We start from the raw sequence: 18,158 nt of genomic DNA, 5'->3' as shown, positions 1-18,158 counted from the left end.
CCTCTGTAAATTGCCCTTAGTGTGTAGGATGTGAAAGTGGGATAACATGGAATTAGTGAGCGGGTGATCAATGGTTTGCGTGGGCCGAAGGGCCTGAATCCACACGTTATTTCTAAAACGAAATCATTTTGACTGTGTCAGCTGCTTGAAGAATTAGTCCTTTCACAGTTACTACTTTTTCAGGATGCTGCACCATTAATTGCCTTTCCTTAATTGCCTTTGATAAGGTGGGTGTGATCTGGTTTCTTCAACAAATCTTTCAAAACTATTATTGGTCTTCGCCCACAAATTATGCAACTTGAAGCAGGCTTCATTGCTAATAAGTTCCTTATCTCAGCTGCATTGTCAGGGGAAAGGCTTTGGTGAGAAAATTGAAGAGTTGGCCGACCTTGTGAAACAAAGTCTTTGAGCAATACTTTCAGGCGTCTGGACACTTCTAGAGTTCTCATCTCACGCATTGGTATGCCTATGGAGAGGAAAAACAACATTCAAAGTAGCTACTATTCGTCTTCAACTTCACATCCTCTGTTTTAAGGAGAATAGTCCCAGTTTTTCCACCCCGTCTCTTCATGCTAGTCAAGACAAAGGAGGCAAAAGTCACGTTTAGGCCGTTAGAATCAAACAAATTTCTTGCTTTAAGGGGTTTGGAGAAAACCTCAAAAGGAAATGAGGAGGTCAAAAAACAGCCATGGCAGCCACCACTGGCAGGCAAGGTAAAGGAGAATCATAAAAGCCAACAAGGGTAGCTTGCTGGGCCCCTTTCAGGATCAGTGTGATTTATGTGTGGAACCACAGGAAATGGGAGGTCTTAAATGAGTGTGTGTACACTTGTGTGTACTTACCATGAAGAAGGACCTTGAAGCTTGTCAGTTTGGGGAGGAAACAATTATGTCATGGAGCACATCGACATTATGAAGAAGGAGGTGCTGGAGGTCCTGAAGTACATAAAGGTGAATAAATCCAGAGAGCCTGATCAGGTGTATCCCAGCATGTGTGATGGGAGGCAAGGGAGGAGATTGCTGGGTCCTTGGCAGAGATTTCAGGTTGAAGACCTTGAACCATTGATGTGCTCAGGGATTGTTGTTGGGTCCTTAATTGTTTGTTAATTGCATATATATATATATGGATATAGGTATATATATATAACACACACGTTTATATAAACACACATACATACATACACACACACATATACCAATAAAGATATGATTTTGGATCAGGGATGCTGTGAGGATTAGAGGGCTTGAGTCTTAAGGAGAGTTTGAAATGGCTAGGTCTGTTTTCCCTGGAGAGAAGGAGGCTGAGATGTGGCATGATAAGACATATGTAATTATGAGAGGAACAGATAAAGTAGATAGCTAGCATCAGTTTAGTCATGGAAGTATAAATAGGCATGATGGTAGGCATGGATATGGTGATCCAAAGGGCCTATTTCTATGTTGTACAACTCTGTGACTCTCTGTCCCTCAGCTGTTTCAGTGGACCTCCATTGCATCTTCCCAAAAGCCTATGTCAAGTCAAGTCAAGTCAATTTATTTGTATAGCACATTTAAAAACAACCCACGTTGACCAAAGTGCTGCACATCTGACCAGGAAAAAAAAGAAACATACAGTGGCAGGCAGCCAAACACAACGGCGCGGCCATCTTGAACAAAATGTTAATTCAATCACCCACAGTCCAACAATAAAAGCACTAAACAGGCACCCAAAATTACCCAACCCCAAAAACCCCCCAAAACACAGTCCAACAATAAAAGCATTAAATAGGCATTCAAATCACACACCCCAAAACCCCCAAAAACACAGTCCAACAATAAAAGCATCAAACAGGCACTCAAACCATCCAACCCCAAAAACACACAAAAAAAAAAAAAAGAAACATCCATCAAAGAAACATCCATCACAGTGAGTCTCCTCCAGTCCTCTCTCTCCTCACTGTGATGGAAGGCCACAATGTCTTTCCCTTCTCCTGCTGTCCTCGCCCGCAGTCAGGTTGTTGTGGTTGCAGGCCGCACCGGACGGTCCACAGCGGGCCGAGCCCAAGGCGCGTCGCGTCGCAGCCGCTCCCGCAGCCTCCGAAGACGGCCGGCTCCGCCGATGATAAGTCCGATCCGGGGCGGGCGAACACGCTGCTGCCGCTGTTGCTGCACGTCGGGGCGGTCGTGGCTCCCGACATTGAAGCCCCCGCCCAGCAGAGAAATATCCCGCGGCCATCCTAGGCCGCGCCGGACGGTGAAATGTCCGCGCCCCAAGCCCCGCGATCCGGGGCGGGGGAACACGCTGCCGCTGCCGGAGCTCCCGATGTCGGCATCCACGCGGCCCGAGCCTAAGGCGAGTCGCAGCTGCTCCCGCAGCCTCCGAAGACGGCCGGCTCCGGTGGTGGTAAGTCCGATCCGCGGGCTCTGCGAACCAGAGCCCTGGAGGCCGACAGCTCCAGGAGTTGGGCCGATGGTAGGCCGCAGCAGGAACGGAGACACGGCCCAGAAAACAAAGGTCGGGTCTCCGTTCTGAAGGGACACATATTTACAGTGTTAGTTTCCCCCCTCCCCCCCACATACACACATAGTACACAAACACAAAAACACCACATCACAACTACAATTAAGACAAAAAAAAAACAACAAAAACACAAAGACAAATGGACCGCAGGTGAGCGGCAGCTGCTAGGGCAGTGCCGCCATTTTGTCCTATGTAACTGTTCTTAAAGTCCCCCAAACCATCAACAGTTTTCTAACTTGTTCAGAACTTTTTTCCTTTGTAAAGATGTAGGTTAACATGTTGGCTGTACAGCCCATGCCTCTGCTTGAGTCTGTCTGAACTTGAGTTCAGTGTGAAGAAGGGTCTCAACCCGAAATGTCACCCATTCCTTCTATCAAGAGATGCTGCCTGTCCCGCTGAGTTACTCCAGCATTTTGTGTCTATCTTCGGTGTAAACCATCATTTGCAGTTCCTTCCTGCACATGCATTGTCCTGAACTCCATCTCCATTATTTTTACTTCATCCTATGTTTCCAAACGTTTTGCCATTAAGTCTTTGTACTGTGCCCCATATGCTAAAATCCCAGTTCAAATGCACATTTGTAAGGCATGGAACTATTTGGATAGCTCCTTGAAAGAGCAAGCATAGGTATAATGGACCAAATTTTCCCTCGCGGTAGGTGTGAGCAGTTTTTATTATTTTATTTTTTAGGAGCTGGGATGGAACGGTACATTTTCTGATAATGTTGTTGCACATAATCCTTGCAGTTCATAATACCTCTCTCTGGCATTTCAGTGAAGGAAACTGAACACTGAGCATTTTTAGACTATGAACAATAAAGTTAGATGCCAATGCCCCTTTCTTAACAGCCTTGGACTCTCGCTCTCTCTCTCTCTCTCTCTCTCTCTTCCCCCTCTCTCTCTCCCCCTCTCTCTCTCCCCCTCTCTCTCTCCCCCTCTCTCTCTCCCCCTCTCTCTCTCCCCCTCTCTCTCTCCCCCTCTCTCTCTCCCCCTCTCTCTCCCCCTCTCTCTCCCCCTCTCTCTCTCTCCCTCTCTCTCCCCCTCTTTCTCCCCCTCTCTCCCCCTCTCTCTCTCCCCCTCTCTCTCTCTCTCTCTCTCCCTCTCTCTCCCCTCTCTCTCTCCCCTCTCTCTCTCCCTCTCTCTCTCTCCCTCCCTCTCTCCCTCTGTTTGTGAATGTTGACTGGTCATCTTGCTGTGAAAAAATTAGTTTGTACTCAATTTCTCAAGTAGAATTTTACCTGTGATTCTTTTAAGATTACTTAGGACAAACCTCTTTCTAGTCACCCCGAAACACAGAGGTAAATGTTTCCAGTATTGTGTTCTGTCATACTAAGCTCTTAAAAGCATCAGACATAGAAGCACCACTCTTTATTTCTGAAATCAATTAGTGGCAATAGAAAGGTGAATTCTATATGGGAACAATTCCTTGATGCCAGCAGGCTTTCATTTTCTAAGTTTGAATGGTTTTACTGGGAATTGAATACATGCATAAATGAAAAAGGGTGAGCATTAACAGCAGTGGTCAAGACAAAACCTAGCTCTATCCCGTTTACAACTAGACCTAGAAATACTGTATTGTCCCACTTATTTTGTGGAGTATTTAGTCATAGCTTCTTATTGTGCTGCTGTACTAAATTTAGCAACTTTTAAGATGACCAGTATAGTTTGTTAACCGATATAATCTCTATTGACTGCAGATGTAACTTACTGAATGAAGTCAAATGGTTGCTAAGGGCAATTGGGGGATGGTCGTGACAACAATTTCAACCTCTAATGGTCACGTTTGGAAAAGAGGCTTGTGTGCAATGCATATGCACAACTTGAGGTTTTTTACTTTAGGCATGCCTGCATTTGATGCATTTAAATTTAAGAAGCATGGAATTAAACACCTGTCAATTAACCTTTTGTTTTCTCTTGGAGGCATAAGAGACTTCAGATGCTGGAATCAAATGGCTGCATCGGTTAGGGGAAATGGACAATCAACATTTTCAGCTGAGACCTTCATCTAGACTGAAAGTAAAGAGATGAAGTTGTTAGTATTAAGAGGTATGGGAGGAAGGGTGGGGAAGAAACAAGCATGCAACGGTTTGGAAGAGAATGGGCTAATTAGAGTCCATCAGCATGGCTTTATCCATGGCAAATCATGTCTCAGGAACTTGATTGAGATTTTTGAGGAGGTAACATGCTTGAGGGTAGGGCAGTGGATGGTATCAACATGGATTTCATTGAGACAATTGATATAGTCCCTCACGATAGATTGATCCAGCAGAATAGGACGCATGGGACCCACAGTGATTTGGATTCAGAACTGGCTTACTCACAGAAGGCAGAGGATTGTGGTGGGAGTGTTATTCAGGCTATAGGTCTGTGACCAGTGGAGGTCCACAAGGATATATATATATATAATATATATATATAAATTACTTGAACATAGATGTTTAGTAAGTTTGCAGATGACAATAAAATTAATGGAGTTGGGGAAGTGAAGACGGATATCAAAGTATACATCAGATATTGATCAGCTACACAAATAGGCAGAGAAATGGTAGATTGGGTTTAATCTGAGCAAGTGAGAGGCGTTGTACTGTGGGAGGTAGAATGTAAGAAGAAAGCATACAGTTAACATCAGGAACTTTAACAGCTTTAATACACAGCAGGATGTTGGGGTCCAAGTCGTCATTCTGTAGCTCCCTTACAGTGGCAACACAGGTAGGTAGAGTGGTGAAAATAGAATGGCATGCTTGCCTTCATTGGTCGGGCACTGAGTATAAGGGCCAGTAAATCATGTTGCAACTTTACAGGACTTTGGTTAGGCTACTTTTGTCATATTGTGTCCAGTTCTGGTCACCCTATTACAGGAAGGACCTGGAGGCTTTGGGAGGCCGCATAAGGTTACCAGAATGCTGCCTGGATTAGAGGGTGTTCACTCCAAGGAGATGTTGGACAAGCTTCAACATGAATTGGGAAAGATTTAATGGGAACCCACGGGGCAAATGTTTCACTCAGAGGCTGGTGGATATATTGAATGAGCTGCCAAAGAAGGTAGTTGAGGCAAATACAATAACAACATTTAAAATATACTTGGACAGGTACATGGATAGGAAAGAATTGGAGGGATATGGACCAAATGTGGGCAAATGGGACTAGTTTAGATGGGGCATCCTTGTCAGCATGGACAGGTTGGGCCAAAGGGCCATTTCTGTGCTGTATAACTGTCTCTATGGCTCTAAATTTGGATTATTTTCTCTGGACCATCGGAGGCTGAGGGAAGTGTATCAAATTATGAGAGGCATACATAAGATAAACAGTCAGAAACTTTTTGGAATTGTCAAAGAGTATAAAGTGTAGCCTTATGTTGAGCAAGGCAAAGTTTAAAGATGTGCGGAGCAAGATTTTACGCAGAGAGTGTTGGGTGCCTGGAATGCGCTACCAGAGATGATGGTGGAGGCAGATAAAATAGTGATATTTTAGAGACTTTTAGTTAGACGTATGGATATGCAGGGAATGGAGGGATAAGCAAGCAATGGAGGGATATGGATAATGTGCAGGCAGAGGAGATTACTTTAACCTAGCATCATGCCTGGCATGAACATTGTTGGTCTTCGAGCCTATTCCTGTGCTCGATGTTGTATATTTTCACTTTGCCAGCCCTCTTTCCACAAGGTGAATTAATCACCACTGTGAGATTCTGCTAATTCATTCATTCTATGGAAGATCAGGAAATGAAAGTGAATCAGGTCCCATCAGATTAATTCCATTATTCTTATTTCCCTTGTTTTCCTGCATCCCTGTATCCTCTTGCACACGTCCTTAACCCTAACCCAAACTTTTCTTTCATTCCTTAGCCACTTACCTACCTGGGTAATTGGCACTGGCCAAATAATGGACTAACCTACATGACTTGTGTGGGAGGAGACCAGAAAATGCAGAGAAATCTGACTCAGTCATGGGGGGAATGTACGTACTCCGCGCAGACAACACCAGAGATTAGGATTGATCCCGGGCTGCTGGAGCTGTGAATAGTAGCTCTACGAGTTATATTAATGTGGAACCACTTTCTCATAAGTCGTATTATTTTATGTTTATGAGAACATGTTGGGGCCGATGGTGCTGCACCGGTTGAGTGTATTGGCTGCTTATTATTTAACAATTCAAAAAAACAAATGTTGTGGTCTTTACCATGTTGGTGTTTGTGAGCATGCTGGGCATTAATTGCCAGCCATAGTGACAATTCTGTATAGTAATGACTTTGAAAGCATTTTGTCGACTGTAAAACCTAGAGATCATAAATCATAAAGTGATACTGTGTGTAAACAGGCCCTTCGGCCCAACTTGCTCACACCGGCCAGCATGTTGCAGCTACACTAGTCCCACCTGTCAGCGTTTGGTCCATGTCCCTCCAAACCTGTCCTATCCATGTACCTGTCTAACTGTTTCTTCAACATTGGGATAGTCCCAACCTCAACTACCTCCTCTGGCAGCTTGTTCCATACACTCACCACCCTTTGTGTGAAAAAGTTACCCCTCAGATTCCTATTAAAGAACCTCGAGGTTCTGGAAATGATTCTAGCTTTAACCTAAAAGAACTCTCTGCACTTTGCAACAGTAGCCATTGTGCTAGTGAGTTTCTCAATCCCCCCACTTTCCCAGCAAAGAAGTTTCCCTAAAATTCCCACGTGGATTTATTGTGATTTATTGCAGAATGAAATAATGAAACTCTGAGCGTATTACAAGAATGAACAATTATTAGGCAATAAGTAACGAGTAGATAGCAGAGCTCATCCAGACTTGTTTCCCTTGTCTGCACCTTTGGTTCGATGAATGATAATTTAATATAATTGAACAGTAATAATTATTTGAGAACAGTTTGCTTGATATGTTCAAATTCCATTGAAGTGTTCTTTGGTCCCTATTGCCCGTGTGCAAGTTAATCCTAACAGTGGTTGATAAGATATTAAATGGTGCAGTTACAGATTGAGGAGAGCTTATCTATAAATTCTAAGAGATTCCAGCACTTGCCCCCTCCCCTGTGCCCTACTTGGTTTAAGTGCAGAATTAACCCGTGAAGAACTGAAACGCTACAGTTTAAACGCAGCTGAATCTTCTCCCAGTACTTCACTGTGAGGGCTTCTCAGTTTCATTGTATGCCAACTTTCCAGCCATTTATAATCATCTTAAAAAGAAATAAATATTGCAGTTCCTTTTCAGCTATTCTCCCCAATACCCCTGATCAGATTATCCCAACCGTGCAGCTTGGGTTTAACAGGTAGAGAGATGGGAATAAAAAGCAAGAAACGATTTGTATAATTCTCACATCTCTTGCACATGAACGACAGTAGTAATGTTGCAGTGAAATTCTCTGTTTAGTGAGTAGATAACTAAGGTAATGTGAATGTTATAATGCTACTATATTGCTACTATAACATCAGTAGAGTCCACCAATTGTGAATGTAAATGGAATGCTAAAATATTTGTCTAGTGGTGTTACTGTGGTACAACAACCTGGAGTATGTTGCAGGAGAGTTGCTAAGACACATAAAAAGATGTTAGGAGTGGTGAGCAAAAATATTGGCCGATGTGGTATTTTTAGAGGAATGTAAACGATGCAGTGGTTAATGAAAGAATTCCAGACTTGTGTGCATGTGCTAGTGAAGGCAGAGTGGAATTGTTAATTTTAGGAATATTGTGGAGGGAGAATTGGAGGAGATCAGGGACTAGTAAGGGCTGAATGACTGTAGGCCGATTACCAAGAGAGGGGTAATGTTTTGAACATCATACTGCAACTCACTGGTAACTCACTTGTGACAGTATCACAAAGCTTTGTAGAACTTGGAACATTAAATTGTGACATTGTCAATGCTTAAACTGAACCAAAACTTAATAAAATGCGCAATTGCTAAGTTAGACGCAGGTCCTTTGGAGTGCAGGGGGCACTCCTAAGGACCGGCAGCACAGTGGTGGCATCAGCCATTTTCTATGGAGTGGTCTGCTGGAGCAGCAGCATCTCAGCAGCGGAAGGGAAGAGACTCGGCAAGTTGCCCCCTCGACTCAGTGCAGGTGGTGGGAGAGAGGAGGATGATGGCAAAACTAACATTGCTGCTGGACAATGACTCCCACCCCATGCAGGACACTGTCACTGCACTGAGTAGCTCCTTCAGTGCAGACTCCTTCACCCCAAGTGCGTGAAGGAGAGATATAGGAGGTCCTTCCTTCCCGCTGCTGTGAGACTGCACAACCAGAACTTCTCCCAGCAGACGAGTCAACAATAACAGCTAAGAACGCACAGAAAACTGATGACAATTTATGTATCTTTTATTTATAATGAATGATCGCTTGCTCTCTTGCTATCCACTTTGCTGCTGTAACACTGTAAATTTCCCCGGTGTGGGACGAATAAAGGAATATATTATTATATATTAACTAATTTCTGAAGTTAATGGGGGCCCTACCAACCATAAAATAATAATTACACATAACAGCTGACCTGCACATGTTACACACCAATATACATATATTACAGTAGCATTTGCCGGGCTGAAATACAACATATTTTGCCAATAAGTAACATTACCTTTTGACTTTTAGAAGCAAATGGTGCAAGATTTTGCCAGCCATATAATCATGCAATGTTACAGTGCAGAAGAAATCCATTCAGACAATCATCTGTGCACTTTCTTTTCTAGAGCAATCCAATGCCCCTGAAGTCTCCTAATATTTCGGTAATATTTTTTCACTTCGAAGAATTTAAGCAATTCCCTACTGATGTCTCCAATTGAATCTGTTTCCTCTGTCCTGTCGACCAGTGTATTTGGAGTAGAAGAACCTTCTCCTGTACTTTTGCCAGTAATCTTTGATCTGTGTCCCTGATATGCTTTTCCTTCATTTACTCCACTAATCACTTTAAACAGAATCATAGAAAGAAAAGAGGCCAATTAAGTCTATCAAATCTGTACAGGTTTTATACAAGGATAATTCGTCTTGGTCCAGTCCTCTGCTCACTCCTAATAACACTATGGATTTTTCTTTCATGTATTTATCAAGCCCATTTTAGAAACATAGAAACATAGAAAACAGGTGCAGGAGTAGGCCATTCGGCCCTTCGAGCCTGCACCGCCATTCAATATGATCATGGCTGATCATCCAACTCAGTATCCCGTACCTGCCTTCTCTCCATACCCCCTGATCCCTTTAGCCACAAGGGCCACATCTAACTCCCTCTTAAATATAGCCAATGAACTGGCCTCAACTACCCTCTGTGGCAGAGAATTCCACAGATTCACCACTCTGTGTGAAAAAAAACTTTCTCATCTCGGTCCTAAAAGACTTCCCCCTTATTTTGAATGCCATAGTTAAATTTGTCTCCATTCTCCAAACTATAAGGTCACCATTCAAGGGAGAACAGCCTCATCTTCCACAGTCCAAGTAAATAAAGACCCTCATCTGTGGAATAATTTCACTGAATCTTTCTAGAGTCATAGAGTCGTACAGCATGGAAACAGGCACTTCACCCTAACTTGCCCATGCCAACCAAGATGCCCCTTCTAAGCTAGTTCCATTTGCCCGTGTTTGGCCCATATTCCTCTAAACCTTTCCCATCCATGTATCGGTCCACTCTCTCTCAAACCTTGGTGAGGACTTCACACCTTTTCAAAGAGTGGAGCCTCGAAACGAATGCATTTATGAAAGTTCATCATCACCACCTCGCACATGTACACTATTTATAATTCCTGCAATAAGGTATGGTTTTTATCCACTATATATATCCTGCCACTTTTAATGATATGCATATTTACAACTGAATTTCTTTGATCTTGTACATCTTTTAGACTTGCATCATCTCGTGCACACTGCACTTCTCATTCTTCCTAAAAAGAGCTGCATTAAACATTTCTCTGCACTAAATGTCATCTGCATGTGTTCACTTATCGTATCGTGTATCTTCTTTGTTTGTATCTTGTTGAAGCCCATTTGAGAGCAAGATTAGCAGACAGGACAGCCATGTGCACGGCAAATAGGAAAGGCTGATAATTTAAACTATTTCAATTCTAGAGGCTCAACAGGTGAACTCAGGGTTGGATTGGCTCAGGGGACTGGGAGATTATAGCCATTAAAAGAAATATGGCTGAGAGAAGGGTAGGACATATCTCAATATTGATGTCTTAATATTCCAGGGGATAGACATGATAGAGACATGGTAGCATGATAGAGATGTAGGTAAGAGTGGAGGGGGGGTGGGTGGGTTCAAGAAACTGTAGATGCTGGAACCTTGAGCAAAAACAAAAGGCTGGAGGAACACAGAAGAAAGGAATGTAATTGCTTTTTTGATCAGAGAGGACATAACTGTGGTGAGTAGAGAGGATATTCTTGCAGGAATGTCCAGTGAGGATATATGCATAGAAGTTAGAAAAAGGAAGAAAATCGATCAAGGAAGCATTCTTGATGGAATTTAGATGGGACTGTATTATAGGCCTCCCAATGAATTAGAGGAGCCGATGTGCAGGGAGACTGAAGATAGCTATAAAAAGTCATCGGGTAGTATTATTTGGCAATTTCAACTTCCCTAGTATTGGCTGGGATTTCAATTGTGTAAAGCATTTGGACAGAGTGGAATTTGTTAAACATGTCCAAGAATACTTCCTTAATCAATATTCAGAGGTCCTAACCAGAGAGGGTGCAACATTGAATTTCCACTAAGGTAACAAGGTAGGGTGTCATAGAGTCATACAGTCAAAGAGCATTGGAAACACCCCTTCATCCATGCCAACAAGAAGCCCCATCGAAGTGCATCCCTTTTGCCTATGCTTGGTTCATGTCCCTCTAGGCTTTTCCTATCTATGCACCTGTCCAAATGTCTTTTAAATATTATTACTGCACCTGCCTCAACTACTTCTCCTGGCAGTTCATTCCACATACCCACTAACATCAGTGTGAAAAAATTGTCCTCCGATTCCTATTAAATCTTTCCCCTCTCACCTTAAACCTATGCACTTCAGTTTGGTTATTCCCCTACTCTGGGAAAAAGATTATGTGCATTCAGCCTATCTATTCCTTTCACAATTTCATAAAGCTCTTCAGCCACCTGCACTACAAGGAATAACGTCCTAGCCTGCCAACCTCTCACTGTAGCTCAGGCACTTGAATCCTGGCAACATCCTAATAAATCTTTCACTCTTTCCAGAGTGTCTGATAAGTCAGTAGTGGAGCACTTTGTGACCAATGATCATAATTTAATTTAATTTAAAGGTATAGCATTGAAACAGACGCACGAGTCCACGCTGACCATCGATTGCCTGTTCACACTATATTATCCCACATTCTCATTCGGTTCCTACACACTAGGGGCAATTTACAAAGGCCAATTAACTTACAAACCCGTACGTCCTTGGGATGTCGCAGGAAACCAGAGCACCCGAAGGAATCCCACGCAGTCAAAGTGAGAACGTACAAACTCCACACAGATTGTACCCAAGGTCAGGACGAACCAAGTCTCTGGCGCTGTGAGGTAGCAGCTCTACCTGCTGCGCCACTGTGAGGTTATGGAGAAGGATTGGTCTGGTCCATAAGTTAAGACCCTAAATTGGTGCAAGGCTGACTTTGGAGGCATTAGGCAGGAATTTGCAGAGGTTGATTGGGAGAGTCAATTTGCAGGTAATATAGCAAGAGTACAGGAGCAGCATGTTCCTGTGAGGGTAAAGGGCAAGGCTCTCAAGTTTAGGGAACCCAGCTGACAGTAGATATTGCATCTCTTGTCAAGAAAAAATGGAAGCAGACGTCTGATTTAGGAAGTCGGGATCAAGCAAATCGCTCCACTTGTATAAGAAATCGGTAAAATTGAAGATTACACCAAATTTGGTGGTGTAGTGGACCATGATAAAGGGTATCTAAGTTTACAACAGAATCTAGATCAGTTGGTAAGGTGGGCAAAAAAAATGGTAGACCCCTGTAAATGGTAGACCCCTGAAGAGAGTTGCAGAACTGAGAGATCTGGGAGTACAGGTGCATGGTTCGCAAAAAGTGGTGAGTCAGGTGGACAGTGTAATGAAGAAGGCAGTTGGTCTTGTGCCTTTGTTGAGAAGAGTGTTGAGTACAAAAGTTTCCTTTAGAGAGTAGGAGGAGAATGGTGGTGTTATTGAGGTGTACACGATTAAGAGGGGCTGGTTACATCACATTTGAACGCTCACTGTCTTTTTCTCCGGGTGGAGGATTCTAAAACTAGAGGGCATAGAGGGGAGAGATTTAAGAGGGACTTCACGGGTAACTTTTTCACGCAGAGGGTACCCCATGATGGAAAGAGCGGCCAGAGCAAGCTATAAAAAGCTGACATATTTACAACTTTTAAATGACGTTTGGACGGATATATGGTTTTGAAGGGTTTAGAGGGCAATGGGCCAAATGCAGCAGATGGGAATAGCTGAGTACACCAACTTGGTCAGCATGGACAAGGTGGACTGAAGAGCCTTTTTCTATGGTGTATAGCTCTATGACAGTAGTTACCTCCTCAAAGTTTACTCCATTAATTAGTTTGCCAATTTCAACTCGAAAGTCCAAGTCCAAGACTTATTTATATTTGCAAAAAGCCAATGGAGGAAACTATCCCTCCAACCTGAAAAATAAGTTTACACTACCAGCTCAGTTTCCCATCATGTAACAATTCTTCTATTAATGCTGTCACTCTTCCTTTTATTAAGCCACTTCATCAAATACCTCGTGGTGCCTATTAATAGTTCCTATCTCCATTAAATTTGGTCTTATATTTTCCACACAAATGGGAGCAATATAAAGTGCTCCAGTCCTCCATCCTGCCAAAGTCTCTCACCAGTGGTACTATTTAAGTAAAACTCATTCATTCTCTTTTGGAATATGCCCACAATTGGACCCAATGCTCCAGACATCGCTGACCGAATATACTGTACAATTTTAGCAAAACGTCCAAACCTTTGTTATTTTCCTCCATTTGTAAACCCAGAATGCTGTTTTCCATATATATTTATCTGCCTTTAGAAATTCCTTCCCAGCTCTCCAGGCTTGTCCAAGTGGTTGTTTCCTCCCAGATCATTATTCCTGAAGGCATCAAGAGAACAGAAATGAAAGAAACAAGGGTATAATATGTACGATCCATCAATCGTCTGGGAACAATCACATGAAAAGACGAATGTGAATGCAGCTGATTGAATGCGCCCTGCTAAGGTGCCCACCCTGATAGCTCTGCTGCCTCACAGCTCCAGCTAGCTGAGTTTGACGCTGATCTCCGACACTGTTGGTGTGGAGGTTTCACATTCTCCCCCTGACTGTGGGGGGTTTTGCTCCAATGCTTCAGATTCTTTCCACATCCCAAAGACGAGCTGGAAGGTTAATTGATGACTTTAAGTTGCCCCTAGTGTGGGTAGGTGGTAGGAGAATTAATGGAAGGAGGTGATGGACATGTGAGGGATAGGTTGCAGGGATGGGGGAATAGAACTGATTGGATGGCTTTGAGAGCTGGCAATGAGAGAATGGTTAAAATGTGAGAAATATGAAAGAGATATCCATAAAGGGTTAAAGCTATTTTCAATTTCTTGACGCGCAACAACAGTTGCTGTTGACATAGTGTTTAATGAGGGATTATTGCCGAGTGATTTGCAGACATAGCTGTATGACCTGAGAGGGAGCATTGACTATCAAAGTGAGGTAAATGATGGGATGTTTATTGTAGATGTTGGCAGTTGCTACAATATGATAAACTGCCAGAGGTGCACATATCAGTAATCATTGAGATTATTAGTGTCATTAATCATAATTCCCCAAAATATGGCAGCAGACAATTTTGACCAATGCTGTCTGTTGAGGTGGTCGTTAGGAGCTCGGCTAATAGAGTGCCGAGCTCCCATCAACAACAGTTTACTTTGAGAATGCGAGGTTAATTATGTTTGAGCTGCTGATTTTTCCTCTCCTTGGAATAAACTGAGCACTTTGTCAATCCCAAGAGTTTCTTCCTGTTAAAATGGTGAAATTATTTTATTGAAATGTTTTTTTATTGGCTGGAATCTTAGACTTATGAAACAATAGAGTGGGATTGTGTTAAAGCTGATATCTCACAGAGAGATAGTGGATGTTCATGTTAACTCTTTCCCTGGGCTGTACAGATCAAATAAACAATTTATGGCTGTTTAGTGTTTGGTTTGTAAAACTAACTTTTCCAAGTTGGGATAATGAGCAATTATGTAAGCCAGTTAATGTTTAATTTGTGTGGGTGTCATCAGCTGTCATCAGTTTTATTTTACATCTGCTAAAAATTGAAACCATTCTAACAAATAGAATGCTTTCAATTAAATGGTCAGCGGTACACAAACTACTTATACACACAAAGCAACTCATTGCCCCATCCACAACCACTGTGTCCGACAGAAATGTGCTTTTCAGAACAATTGAGTAATGCGCTGTGACAGGTAATACCAGTTGAGTTTACACCCTCAATTTACCCCCATTTAATTTTTTAGCACTATGACAGTCCCTGTGATTATTAGGGAAGTTAAAAATTACCTACTATTACAATCTTATTATTCCCATGCACCTTTCATCTGGTATCATTTACTTTGGGTTGCTGGCACCGCATACAGTATGGTTGTGATCTGGGGAAAGAACAGAACTAGGACAATCAATGGGAAATTTGATTAAGAATTCAGGAGCATCTTCCTTGGCCGTTCAGTGCTTGGATGTAGGACTTGCTCCCACAGAGATTGTGGACTATAATTTTGGGAGCAACACTGTAACACAGCTAATAGAGCCACTGCCTCACAGCGCTAGAGACCTGGGCTCAACCTGACTTTGGATACTTTCTGTGTGGAGTGTTCACATTCTGCTTGTGACCACATGAGTTTCTTTCCAATGTTCTCATTCCCTCCCACATCCAAAAGAATTGTTTTGGTAAGTTAATCGCCACTGTAAATTGCCTGTTGTGTGTTGGTGTGTGGGAGAATCTGGTAGGGGTTGATGGGAATGTGCGACAAATACAAAACAGGATTAATGTAGGATTAACACAAACGTGTAAATAAGTGGTTGATGGTCAGTACTGACTCGGTGGGCTGAATGGCCTGTTTCTGTGCTATATCACTCTATAACTCATTCATTATGTGAAGAAGTCGAATGGGTTAACAACGTTCTCTTTGTTGAAATTATAAACTGAGAGAGAGGGGAGAGAGGGAGGGAGAGGGAGGGAGGGGGAGGGGGGGGAGAGAGAGAGAGAGAGACAACACAATTAAAAATGTTACACTTCTGTCTAACGAATCACCTTATACGGTTGTAGCAATTGATTGCGCTTAGTCCAGTGTGTTCTATGGGTAATTACAGCATTAAGGATTTTTCAAACAGCAAATTAGAGAACATTACATTCAACAAATATCAAAACTGTATGACTTACTCCACTGAACAGAGATGGAAGTGGTGATTCCTCAGTCTTGCTTACATAATTTTTCACATGATACATTATACAATTTAAGAGAATTTTTGTTCAGTGTCACTGATATTTATGTGGGAGATATGAAACAATAGATAAATCTCTTTCAAGACAGTTGTGGGCTTTAGAGAGAGGCCCACATGGTTCTTAACGGTGCTGTTGATTGCCTGTTCTTTATAGTTAATTGCACCTGCAATTCCCTCATGTTTTGAGGGGAAATGCATGCACGCTTCCAGTAACATATCAGTGCCAAGCTATCTGTCTGACGACAGCAAAGCTTATTAAGGTGTGAATCAAGGTCAAAAGCAATCAACCCTCAGAAGACCAGAAGGTTAAGATCTACCAAAATGGTAAATTGGCTTTGTAACCTGCAAGCTTGTTGTGGGAGAGAACTACTTTAATATAAGGTGCTGTGTCCCAAAGGAAATAGAAGAGGATGCGGGCTGTGTTGAATATTCATTCCCTTGCTACAGTCTGTTTCTTTTTCATATCAGATTATGAGACTGCGTGGATTGTAGTGATATTGAAATTTCAGTTGTGTTTCTTAGAAAGGACTCGAAAATATACAACATTTTATTGTTTTTAAGATACATAGATTTGCATAACTCAGACCATAGAGTCATAATCAGATAGTTGGACAACAAGAAACCCGCTCGTCATCCTACCACATTCATGCCGGCCTTTTTGCCTGTCAACAGTAACCCTTTTGCTAGCATTAGCATTGTATCTTTCTATGCTTGGCCTGTTTAACAGACTGTCTAAAGATCTCTTAAATGTAGTAATTGTATCTAATTTCACCATCTCCACATCTATTCCTCTGATTCCTACTGACTATTTGGACGCCGATAGTATTGCCAAACAAAGTGATTGCCTTTCTCTTTACCTAAGCTCTATCCATATTCCTTCTGGAGATCCTCTCTGTGTACTGCTGTGATGTTCTCCCTAATCTGACATACCCCCCAACCCCCCGGCTTTTTTGCATTCCCCCTTGTCATGCCTGAACTTTGTATATTGGGAACATTAACTGCCAGTCCTGCCCTTCGCATAACCATGTTTCTGTGATTGCAATAACAGAGCAATTCCATTTGCTGATCCATGCCCTGAGCTCATCTGACTTACTTGTGAGGTCCCTAAATTAAAGTAAATTAAGTCTGTTAACAGTCCCACGCTCTGTAATGTGACACTGTAGCAGTGAGGTAACATACCCGTCTGGAGTCTCACCCTTAGCCATAGAAACGCCCTCACTAATAAATCCTTTAGCATTAGCACTGGCCTAGGCTTTTCCCTCTCCTGCCTTGCATCAGGCACAACCATGATATCAGAAACTTGGCTGCCCCTGCTGCTTTCTTCTGAGATGCCGCCTCCCCCCCGACAGTATCAAAAATTGAATATCTGCAAAGGGACTCTTGCATTACCTGCCTTCCATCACTGCTCTTCCTGGTGGACACTCATCACCTCTCTTTCTGCTACTGTAGTGTGACCAACTCACAAAAAATACTAACTACTACATTTTTCACAATGAATGCTCCATGGCGAGTCTAACTGCTCCATGTGATCTCACAAGAGGCGCATGTAGACACATTTCCCTAGGTTTAGCCACCAGTGGCATCGGAACTGCCCCTGATGCTGCATATCCTGTTGAACCAGCATACCACTGCCCTACTGTTTCCTAGTCCCTTCAACAAAGCAAAAAACCTTACCTGACCACTACTCACCCTACTCCCAAGCCCACACTCTGATCTCAACAGCAGACCTCCAGCCTCACAGTCTGTATCAAATCCCAGTGTAGTGGTGCGGAATTGGTCATTTCTTATTGTATGCCTTTGGACTTTGTATAATAATCCACCTTCCAAATATCTCTAACTAATAATTTATGCCTAATTGCAGTGGGTCTGACAGCATGGCACCATATTCTTCCCAAAGTAGCAACGAATCAAGAGGATCCAGTCAATGCAATTGACATTAAAAATGTGTCCAATCATAATTCTATTCTTAATCTGGGTGAACACTACCTTCATTTCATGCAAGAGTCTCAGTTCAGGGCATGGGAAACACTAGTCTGCTTAGGAAAACTACACTATTCTATGAAATAAGTTATGAAAGGTTGGGATAAACTATATCAATTATGACATATAATTACAGATTATTTATGTTAACCATAACATTACCATGAACATAATGTGATTGATAATTTTCCTTTAAGAGGCACCATCTTTTTTTTCACTGGC

At 42.5% G+C, this 18,158-nt stretch overlaps 1 protein-coding gene across 1 annotated transcript in view; it reads left to right on the top strand.

Annotated features, from left to right (window-relative positions):
* The window catches only part of LOC144589909 (zinc finger protein basonuclin-2-like), a 377,934-nt gene that overhangs the window by 342,662 nt on the left and 17,114 nt on the right, over positions 1-18,158 (top strand). The window lies entirely within an intron of this gene.

The sequence above is a fragment of the Rhinoraja longicauda genome, chromosome 3, assembly GCF_053455715.1.
Source record: "Rhinoraja longicauda isolate Sanriku21f chromosome 3, sRhiLon1.1, whole genome shotgun sequence".
NCBI classification, from domain to species: domain Eukaryota; kingdom Metazoa; phylum Chordata; class Chondrichthyes; order Rajiformes; family Arhynchobatidae; genus Rhinoraja; species Rhinoraja longicauda.
Note: the sequence above shows the minus strand (reverse complement) of the source record. Positions and strands in the feature narration are given on the sequence as shown.